We start from the raw sequence: 11,757 nt of genomic DNA on the forward strand, positions 1-11,757 counted from the left end.
CCTGGATGTCTCAGTACTCAACAACTACAGGCCCATATCCAATTTGCCATTCGTTGGTAAAATAATTGAAAAAATTGTTTTTAATCAATTAACTGCCTTCCTGACATTAAACAGATGTTTTGATAAGTTTCAGTCAGGTTTTCGTGCCAATCATAGCACTGAAACAGCTCTTACTAAAGTCATGAATGACCTACGTCTTAATTCTGATGCTGGTAAAACATCAGTCTTGGTGCTTTTAGACTTAAGTGCTGCATTTGACACGATAGATTATTCCATACTGTTACATCGACTGGAGCATTGGGTTGGATTTACTGGTACAGTAATCAACTGGTTAAAATCTTACCTACAACAAAGATTTTTTTATGTGGCCATTGGAGGCCACAGTTCATCACCCGTGTCCTTGAACTGTGGGGTTCCCCAGGGCTCAATCCTGGGACCATTACTATTCAACCTTTATATGCTCCCACTTGGACAAATTATTAAGAATAACTCAATAAACTTCCATAGCTATGCAGATGACACTCAGCTTTACTTACAGTGGTGCTTGAAAGTTTGTGAACCCTTTATAATTTTCTATATTTCTGCATAAATATGACCTAAAACATCATCAGATTTTCACACAAGTCCTAAAAGTAGGTAAAGAGAACCCAGTTAAACAAATGAGACAAAAATATTATACTTGGTCACTTATTTACTGAGGAAAATGAGCCAATATTACATATCTGTGACTGGCAAAAGTATGTGAACTTCTAGGATTAGCAGTTAGTTTGAAGGTGAAATTAGAGTCAGGTGTTTTCAATCAATGGGATGACAATCAGGTGTGAGTGGGCACCCTGTTTTATTTTAAGAACAGAGATCTATCAAAGTCTGATCTTCACAACACATGTTTGTGGAAGTGTATCATGGCATGAACGAAGGAGATTTCTGAGGACCTCAGAAAAAGCATTGTTGATGCTCATCAGGCTGGAAAAGGTTACAAACCCATCTCTAAAGAGTTTGGACTCCACCAATCCACAGTCAGACAGATTGTGTACAAATGGAGGAAATTCAAGACCATTGTTACCCTCCCCAGGAGTGGTCGACCAACAAAGATCACTCCAAGAGCAAGGCGTGTAATAGTCGGCAAGGTCAAAAAGGACCCCAGGGTAACTTCTAAGCAACTGAAGGCCTCTCTTACATTGGCTAATGTTAATGTTCATGAGTCCACCATCAGGAGAACACTGAACAACAATGGTGTGCATGGCAGGGTTGCAAGGAGAAAGCCACTGCTCTCCAAAAGAACATTGCTGCTCGTCTGCAGTTTGCTAAAGATCATGTGGACAAGCCAGAAGGCTACGGGAAAAATGTTTTGTGGACGGTTGAGACCAGAATAGAACTTTTTGATTTAAATGAGAAGTGTTAGGTTTGGAGAAAGGAAACCACTGCATTCCAGCATAAGAACCTGATCCCATCTGTGAAACATGGTAGTGGTAGTATCATGGTTTGGGCCTGTTTTGCTGCATCTGAGCCAGGACGGCTTGCCATCATTGATGGAACAATTAATTCTGAATTATACCAGTGAATTCTAAAGGAAAATGTCAGGACATCTGTCCATGAACTGAATCTCAAGAGAAGGTGGGTCATGCAGCAAGACAACGACCCTAAGCACACAAGTCGTTCTACCAAAGAATGGTTAAAGAAGAATAAAGTGAATGTTTTGGAATGGCCAAGTCAAAGTCCTGACCTTAATCCAATTGAAATGCTGTGGAAGGACCGGAAGCGACCAGTTCATGTGAGGAAACCCACCAACATCCCAGAGTTGAAGCTGTTCTGTATGGAGGAATGGGCTAAAATTCCTCCAAGCCAGTGTGCAGGACTGATCAACAGTTACGGGAAATGTTTAGTTGCAGTTATTGCTGCACAAGGGGGTCACACCAGATACTGAAACCAAAGGTTCACATACTTTTGCCACTCACAGGTATGTAATATTGGATCATTTTCCTCAATAAATTAGTGACAAAGTATAATATTTTTGTCTCATTTGTTTAACTGGGTTCTCTTTATCTACTTTTAGGACTTGTGTGAAAATCTGATGATGTTTTAGGTCATATTTATGCAGAAATATAGAAAATTCTGAAGGTTTCACAAACTTTCAAGCACCACTGTAGCTATGTCACCTAATGACTATGCCCTTCTTGAGTCTCTTCATAGATGCATTGGCCAAATTAACAAATGGATGTCTCACAATTTTCTTCAGCTGAACGCAAATAAAACTGAAGCAATTATATTTGGCAAAAAGGAGGAAAGGCTTAGGATTGCCACTGTTCTTGAAACTAAGGGGCTTAAAGCAAAGGATACTGTCAAAAACCTTGGTGTCCTTACTGACAGCAAACTTAACTTCAACAGTCATATGAAAGTGGTAAAAAAGTCTGCATTCTATCACCTAAAAAACATTTCTAAACTCAGGGGTCTCATGTCAAAACATGATCTAGAAAAACTTATCCATGCTTTCATCTCCAGTAGGGTTGATTACTGCAATAGGCTTTTCACAGGTCTTCCAAAAAAGACCATCAAAGAGCTTCAACCAATCCAAACTGCAGCAGTATGGTTCTTACAAGAACAAAAAGGGTAGTCCATATCACTCCAATCCTAAGGTCTCTGCACTGGCTCCCAGTGAGCTATAGAATTGAATTTAAAGCACTACTTCTTCGATTTAAAACATTAAATGGGATGGGACCCAGCTACCTACTGGATATGTTTCAATTATATGCACCAACTAGGTCTCTAAGATCACAAGAGAAAAACTTGCTAGTAATACCAGCTGTCAAAACGAAGTGTGGTGAAGCAGCCTTTAGTTGCTATGCTGCTAAGCTTTGGAACCAACTTCCAGATGATATCAAAAATGCTCCTATTGTTGTTAGTTTTAAATCCAGGCTCAAGACAAAGCTGTTTTCAGATGCTTTCACTTGATTAATTTTTACCTAAGTAATTAATTTCCATTAACATAATTTCTTTTAATTTTGATTTTAATGATTTTACTTTATTTTAATTTCTTTTTAATCTTGGATTTTAATGATTTTACTTTGACTTTAATTCTTTGTTACTGTGATCCTCGTAGATTTTGTCTGTGGGACAATTTTATTTGGGGATCCTCGTCGATTGTGTCTGCGGGACGATTTTTGGTGATCCTCGTGGAAGAGCCATGGGAAGAGCGCGCTTTGTGATATTTGTGATCCTCGTAGATTTTGTCTGCGGGACGATTTTTGGTGATCCTCGTGGAAGAGCCACGGGAAGAGCACGCTTTATGAGTTAAACCCATAATAATAATTAATCTCGAGGCTGATTAACTTCATTTTATTTCTACTATTGTTTAAATCGGGCGGCACGGTGGTGTAGTGGTTAGCGCTGTCGCCTCACAGCAAGAAGGTCCTGGGTTCGAGCCCCGGGGCCGGCGAGGGCCTTTCTGTGCGGAGTTTGCATGTTCTCCCCGTGTCCGCGTGGGTTTCCTCCGGGTGCTCCGGTTTCCCCCACAGTCCAAAGACATGCAGGTTAGGTTAACTGGTGACTCTAAATTGACCGTAGGTGTGAATGTGAGTGTGAATGGTTGTCTGTGTCTATGTGTCGGCCCTGTGATGACCTGGCGACTTGTCCAGGGTGTACCCCGCCTTTCGCCCATAGTCAGCTGGGATAGGCTCCAGCTTGCCTGCGACCCTGTAGAAGGATAAAGCGGCTAGAGATAATGAGATGAGATTGTTTAAATCTTATTATTTTTCTTCCCCAATTATTTTATGTAATTTTATTTTCTATTTGTGGCAGGTCGAAGGAGGGGGAGGAGCACAGAAAGACGGCAGGCCAGAATAAAGTTCCATAATGCTCTTTTATTTGTTCTTTTCAGACACAAATCTCTCCAGTCACACCACACACACCAGTTGACTGGTTCCAGAGAGAGCTGCCTTCCTCTGCTCTCTCTCTCTCTTTATATAGTGTGCGGTCACTGGGAAGACACACAAACACAGGTTAATTGACATCAGGTGTAGTGATTTTGCCACTTACCTTCCCTGACTCCGCCCTCCTGTCACAGACTGATGCTTGGCCACGCCCCCGCTGCCACATACCCCCACCTCCCGACTCAGGCCGGGCGGCCGTCCGGCCTGCAGCCAACTCCCCCCCCCCCCTTGACGGGAGAGAAAGTCCGCCACAACCATCTGTGCCCCCGGCCTGTGGATCACCTTGAAATTAAAGGGTTGGAGTGCCAGATACCAACGGGTGATCCGCGCGTTGGCATCCTTCATGCGGTGGAGCCACTGGAGGGGTGCGTGGTCCGAACAGAGGGTGAAAGGGCATCCCAGCAGGTAATAGCGGAGGGCGAGGACAGCCCACTTGATCGCGAGGCACTCCTTCTCTATCGTGCTGTAGCGCCCCTCGCGTACCGACAGCTTTCTGCTGATGTACAGCACGGGACGATCCTCCCCCTCCACCTCCTGGGACAACACGGCCCCCAGCCCTCTGTCCGACGCATCCGTCTGTAACATAAAAGGGAGAGAAAAGTCAGGGGAGTGTAATAGTGGCCCCACGCACAGTGCAGCCTTTACCTCAGAGAAAGCCCGCTGGCATTGCTCCGTCCACTGGACTGGATCTGGTGCCCCCTTTTTAGTGAGATCAGTCAGCAGGCTGGTGACGTCCGAATAGTTGGGTATAAACCTACGATAGTAGCCAGCCAGCCCCATGAACTGTCTCACCCCCTTTTTGGTCTTGGGCCTCGGGCAGGCCGCAATTGCTGCTGTCTTGTTAATTTGGGGACGCACCTGCCCGTTGCCCAAGTGGAAGCCCAGATACCGTACTTCCACCCGCCCAATCGCACACTTCTTTGGGTTGGCTGTGAGACCCGCTCGCCTCAGCGACTTAAGGATGGCCCTCAGGTGCTGTAAGTGCTGCTGCCAGTCATTACTATAAATAATGATATCGTCGAGGTATGCGGCCGCATAGGTGGCGTGGGGGCGGAGGACCCTGTCCATCAGCCGCTGAAACGTAGCGGGTGCCCCAAACAGCCCAAAAGGAAGTGTGACAAACTGGTGTAAGCCGAACGGTGTGGAAAAGGTCGTTTATTCTCGGGATAATGGAGTCAAGGGGATCTGCCAATAACCCTTTGTCAAATCCAGTGTCGAGTAAAAGCGAGCCGGGCCTAGCCGATCGAGCAACTCATCAATATGAGGCATTGGGTACACGTCGAATTTAGACACCGCGTTGACTTTTCGGTAGTCCACACAGAACCGGACTGACCTGTCGGCCTTGGGAACCAAGACCACTGGGCTGCTCCAGTCACTGTGGGACTCCTCGACGATGCCCATCTCGAGCATGGCCTCGAGTTCTTCCCGAACCACTTTTTTCTTGTGTTCGGGCAGCCTGTAAGGGGGGCTGCGCACTACCACCCCTGGGGGCGTCTCAATGTGGTGCTCTATGAGGTCGGTGCAGCCGGGCAGGGGCGAGAACACGTCCGAAAACTCGGTCTGCAACTGGGCGACCACTGTGAGTTGGGTCGGGGAGAGGTGGTCTCCACAGGGGACCGGAGAGGTATGCGATGCCAATGTGCCCTTTTGAACCTCCGGTCCCAGCTCCGCCTTCTCCGGAACCACCGACACCAATGCTACGGGGACCTCCTCGTTCCAGAGTTTGAGCAGATTGAGGTGGTAAATCTGTAGCGCCCCAACCCTGTCCGTTCGCCTCACCTCATAGTCGACGTCCCCGACTCGCAGTGTGACCTCAAAGGGTCCTTGCCACCTGGCGATCAATTTGGAGCTCCATGTGGGCAACAGTACGAGTACTTTATCTTCCGGTGCGAACTCTCTAAGGTGCGTACCCCTGTCGTACAGGCGGGTTTGCCGTTCTTGGGCCTGCCGCAAATTCTCCTGGGTTAGGTGTGTGAGCGTGTGGAGTTTTGCGCGCAGGTCAATAACGTATTGAATTTCATTTTTACTGGGTGAAGGTCCCTCCTCCCAATTTTCTCGCAGCACGTCTAAAATGCCACGCGGCTTACGCCCGTATAACAATTCAAATGGGGAGAACCCCGTGGAGGCTTGGGGGACCTCTCGCACTGCAAATAACAAGGGTTCGAGCCATTTATCCCAGTTACGTGTGTCTTCACTTACAAATTTTTTAATTATATTCTTGAGGGTGCGATTGAACCGTTCAACTAAACCGTCCGTTTGTGGGTGATAAACGCTGGTGCGGATCGGCTTAATACCTAATAGCCTATACAGTTCGCTTAGTGTTCGTGACATAAACGAGGTGCCTTGGTCAGTCAGAATCTCTTTCGGGATTCCCACTCGGGAGATGATGCGGAAGAGTGCCTCCGCAATACTGCATGCTGAGATATTGCGAAGAGGCACTGCTTCCGGGTATCGCGTTGCATAGTCCACCAGAACTAATACAAAGCGGTACCCTCGTGTTGACCGATCTAATGGCCCGACGAGATCCATCCCTATCCTTTCAAACGGGGTCTCGATTAATGGTAGGGGGCACAAAGGCGCTTTTGGAATGGCCGCTGGATTTACTAACTGGCATTCGCGGCACGCCGTACACCACCTACGGACATCGCCGTGAATCCCCGGCCAATAGAATCGGGCCATTATTCGGGCTAGTTTCTTATCCTGCCCTAAGTGTCCAGCCATGGGATTAAAGTGAACCACCTGGAATACCAATTCCCGGCGGCTTTTTGGAATCAAAAGCTGGGTGATTTGCTCTTTCGTCTGAGTGTCCTGCGTCACTCGGTATAATCTATCTTTCATAATAGAAAAATAGGGGAAGGACGGGGTGGCGTTCGGTGGGAGCGTTTGACCATCAATTACTCTCACTTGGTCAAACGCATGCCGCAGAGTCTCGTCTCATGACTGCTCTAACGGGAAATCCACAAGGGATTCCCCGAGAGAGGGAGGAGAAGCCTGTGGCTCCTCACTCTGACGCGAAGATGACGTGGACGGCTCTGCGACAGCTGCCCCCGCCAAAGCAACACCGGGACCTCCCCCTGCTGACCTATGGCAGGACCCACTCTTCACTAGATGACTCATCAACTCCCCGAATCCTGGCCAATCAGTCCCCAAAATTATCGAGTGGGTGAGGCGAGGATTAACCGCCGCCTTTACTATAAATTTTTCCCCTCGGAACAAAATGTGGACCGACACCAACGGGTAGCTGTGAACATCCCCGTGCACACACACAACACCTTCACCCCCTGTGCTCCCCCCAATGCCTCGTCTTGCACCAGGCTTTGGTGGATTGAGTTCTGATTACAACCAGAATCCACCAATGCCTGATATGTATCCCCTTGGATACTCACCGGTATGCGATACACTCCGGCCCGATCGAGGGCAGCTCCTGGCGCGTCGGGGATCCGAACCACCGCGCCCACTTCCATTGCCGAACACTGCTGTTGGAGGTGGCCCGGCTCCCCGCAGCGCCAGAAAACCGGCCCGGGCTTCCTCTCTGCACCGGCGCCACGGGGCTCACTCACCTGAGGGGGGGGGAAGAGACAGACACAGAAGGGAAAAACTGGAGGACACTGCGGGTGCGAGGGGCTGGCTGGGGTGGGACCAGCCCCCGCCTCCGCGGTGGGGGAACGGGGTGAGGACAAGACACAGGAGGAGAGAGGGGGAGAGAGAGAGAGAGAGAGGAGAGGAGAGAAGAGGATGTTCGCTGTCCTGCTGTCAGAACAGCCGCCAAATGGTCCTCCACCAACTCGATGGCCTGATCCAGCGACGCCGGGCGGTGGCACTGGACCCACTCCGCGGTTCCCTCTGGCAGGCGGCCGATGAACTGCGCCAGCACCACCTGATCGAGGATTCCCTCGGCGTCGCAGTTTTTGGCCCTCAACCACCGCCAGCAGGCGTCCCGGAGCTGCTGGCCAAACGCGAACGGCCGGCCGACTTCCTCCAGCCGCAGAGCGCGGAAGCACTGTCGTTGTTGTTCGGGGGTGTGCCCCACCCGCTGGAGGACGGCCCGGCGAAGGTCTGCGTAGGCCAGCCGGCGGTCAGCGGGGAGCTGTAGCGCAGCCAGCTGCGCCTCTCCTGTTAGCAGGGGGAGAAGGCGCGCCGTGCGCTGCTCCATCAGCCACCCCGAGGTCTCCGCGACTTGCTCGAAGAGCGTGATGAATGCCTCGGGGTTGTCCTGCGGGCCCATCTTGGTTAGGATGAGGGGGGACGGGCCCGCGGTGGGAGTGCTGGTGGACCCCGCCGACGTGAGGAGGTGCCGGAACGCCTGACGATCTTCCTGCTGCGCCAGCACCAGGACCTCGAACAGGCACTCTTGCTCCTTCCGGAGGGTGATTAGCGCCTGGTGCTGGCTCTGCTGGGCCGTGGCGAGGGCGTGGACCAGGTCCGCGAAGGTGGTGGGCTCCATGGGGCTGTTCTTTTCCTGTGCTCCATCCCGGGTTTCGGCACCACTGTGGCAGTTCATAGGAGGGGGAGGAGCACAAAAAGACGGCAGGCCAGAATAAAGTTCCATAATGCTCTTTTATTTGTTCTTTTCAGACACAAATCTCTCCAGTCACACCACACACACCAGTTGACTGGTTCCAGAGAGAGCTGCCTTCCTCTGCTCTCTCTCTCTTTATATAGGGCACGGTCACTGGGAAGACACACAAACACAGGTTAATTGACATCAGGTGTAGTGATTTTGCCACTTACCTTCCCTGACTCCACCCTCCTGTCACAGACTGATGCTTGGCCACGCCCCCGCTGCCACACTATTGTTTACTGTTCTGCTTTTACTTCTGTAAAGCACATTGAACTGCCACTGTGTATGAAATGTGCTATATAAATAAACTTGCCTTGCCTTGCCTTGCCTTGCCTGGTGACTTGTTCAGGGTGTACCCTGCCTTTCACCCGTTGTCAGCTGGGATAGGCTCCAGCTTGTCTGCGACCCTGTAGAACAGGATAAAGCGGCTAGAGATGATGAGATGAGATGAGATGAGATGAGATGAGATGAGATGAGATGAGATGAGATGAGATGAGATGGGTACTGGTTGGCACTGGACTGTCTGTTTGTGCTAGTTGTCTTTTTTGCATTTGCAGTCATGTGATATTTAATGAAGCACCATGGTCCTGGAGAAATGTTGTTTCATTTTAACGGTGTACTGTACCAACTGTACATCATTGAAATGACAATAAAAAAAGACTTGGCCTTGAAAATATGCTACCAAAAAATAAATATGTACCTCCTGAGGCAACAAGCAAGTCCAGCTCCTCATATTGGCCTGATTTCCTGCCTTTTTGTTTTTAACCCATGGAGAGTAAATAATGAGGACATTATGAGCCATGACAGCTAATTAGACTGGGAATACTGGGCTGGTCTGGGTTTTCACTGGCCACTGGGACTAAAACATATGGTGATAAAAACAGTGGTGTGTGAGTGTTTTTATAAAGGTTATAAGCAGGACATAGTGACTGGTCAGTCCATGTGAGGGAGGATTGATGGTGAGTTACAGATACAGATATGATGACTGTGTTCTGAATGTTGTCTCATCTCATCTCATTATCGCTAGCCGCTTTATCCTGTTCTACAGGGTCGCAGGCAAGCTGGAGCCTATCCCAGCTGACTACAGGCGAAAGGCGGGGTACACCCTGGACAAGTCGCCAGGTCATCACAGGGCTGACACATAGACACAGACAACCATTCACACTCACGCTCAATTTAGAGTCACCAGTTAACCTAACCTGCATGTCTTTGGACTGTGGGGGAAACCGGAGCACCCGGAGGAAACCCACGCGGACACGGGGAGAACATGCAAACTCCGCACAGAAAAGCCCTCGCCGGCCACGGGGCTCGAACCCGGACCTTCTTGTTGTGAGGCGACAGCGCTAACCACTACACCACCGTGCCGCCCTCTGAATGTTGTTATAGATGAAAATTGTATCTTTATTGTGTTCAATATCTTGTTCATTATTTATTTGCAGGAAGCAAAACATCTCAGCAGATGGATTTTGACATGAACTGGAGCCAAATTCTGACGTTGGACATCATTCCACTTTGCTACGAATTTTCCAACAGCTCCTGCCCAAAAGTTGTTTACCCGCTCCTCCTCAGAGTGCCGCTCTGTCTTTTTCAGCTTGGTGGTGGTTCTGACGGTATTCGGAAACTTTTTTGTCATCCTGAGCATTGTTCATTTTAAACAGCTCCACATGCCGACGAATTATCTCATCCTGTCTTTGGCTGTAACGGATTTGTTGTTAGGAGGATTTTTAATGCCTCCGAGCGTGATCCTATCTGTCGAGTCTTGCTGGTATTTGGGGAATCTCTTCTGTAAAATTCACAACAGTGTTGGTATCACATTGTGCACCGCATCCATTATAAACCTGTGTTTCATATCTGTTGATCGATATTATGCTGTGTGTCATCCATTGTTGTATCAGACCATAATGACACCTTTTGTCACATTGGTTATGATTTCCATTTGCTGGAGCGTTTCATTTGCAGTTGGATTTGGAATAATATTTCTTGGTCTCAACATCCTGGGCATGGAAGACTTTTATCACGAAAACGTTGCCTGTGAAGGTGCTTGTATTTTGTTCCAAAGTGCCGCCTCCAGCACCGTTTCATCTTTGCTCTCTTTTTATTTCCCCGGTATCATCATGCTTAGCATTTATACAAAAATATTCCGTGTTGCACAAAAACAAGCCAAATCCATTCAGGACTCAACAATGAAAGTGCAATCGATGTTAAGCAAAGAGGAGAAAAAGGCGACAAAAACTCTGGCGGTGATTATGGGCGTGTTTCTCTCATTTTGGACCCCAATTTTTATCTGCAATGTTATTAATCCTTTTACTGGTTATATGGTTCCTACTGTATTGTTCAGGATGCTGATTTGGACTGGATATTTAAATTCGACCTGTAACCCGATCGTGTACGCTTTTTTTCTACAGGTGGTTTAGGAAAGCACTGTGGACTGTTTTATCTGGGAAAATATTTCAGTCAGGTTCTTCAAGAATTAATCTTTATTTACATTGAGTCAAATATTTTAATGGTGATGTCCTGATGGTTAATACGTGTTTATATCATTATACTTGTTAACATACAAAACATATAAGTTTGTTCTGGCATAATTTATTCAACTTGTTAAAATCAGAATTAACATAATTATTCACATAATATTTTCAAATTTGTCAAAAAACAAGGAACACAATTTTCTCTTGTACAATGTAACCCATGATTTTTGTGTTTTTTTACACTGTATTTTTATTCATGTGCAAATTTCTTCCAAGTCAATGACCTACATGCATTAGATTTACCTTTACAAAGAAAAAATAGTCATCGTGTGAAGCAAAATCATAACTACTGTAACTGCATCGTCACAATGTGTGTAATCTCCAAACTTTCATTAATATTCTCCAGATAATTATTTTTTTAGCTCCAGAAAATTTAGTGCAAAAGTCTAAATTCTTTAGATTTTAGAATTCTTTAAATTTTTCATTATTAAGAATTTATAGATATTGTAAATTAGATTTTTATCAATGAATTTCAATAAAGTTGTCAGTGCAAAAGTCTAAATCTAAATTGAGTTGTTATTTTATAACCATTTGTACATGTGAAAGAATGATACTAAAACCTTAAAATTATAAATCTGTACTATTTGAGGACAATAATAACCTTGGTGTTGTATAAGTTTTTATTATGTTGAAGTAAAAGGTGCATCACTTTATAAAAACGAAGCTGATTTACCGTACAACACATTATCTTATAAATAATTCAATATAATATATAATATACAGTACTGTGCAGTATTTACAG

At 47.0% G+C, this 11,757-nt stretch overlaps 1 pseudogene; it reads left to right on the forward strand.

Annotated features, from left to right (window-relative positions):
- The first annotated feature begins 9,946 nt into the window (after window positions 1–9,946).
- On the forward strand, window positions 9,947–10,977 carry LOC132876070 (trace amine-associated receptor 1-like; annotated as a pseudogene).
- The last annotated feature ends 780 nt before the right edge of the window (window positions 10,978–11,757 follow it).

The sequence above is a fragment of the Neoarius graeffei genome, chromosome 2, assembly GCF_027579695.1.
Source record: "Neoarius graeffei isolate fNeoGra1 chromosome 2, fNeoGra1.pri, whole genome shotgun sequence".
Classification (NCBI taxonomy): domain Eukaryota; kingdom Metazoa; phylum Chordata; class Actinopteri; order Siluriformes; family Ariidae; genus Neoarius; species Neoarius graeffei.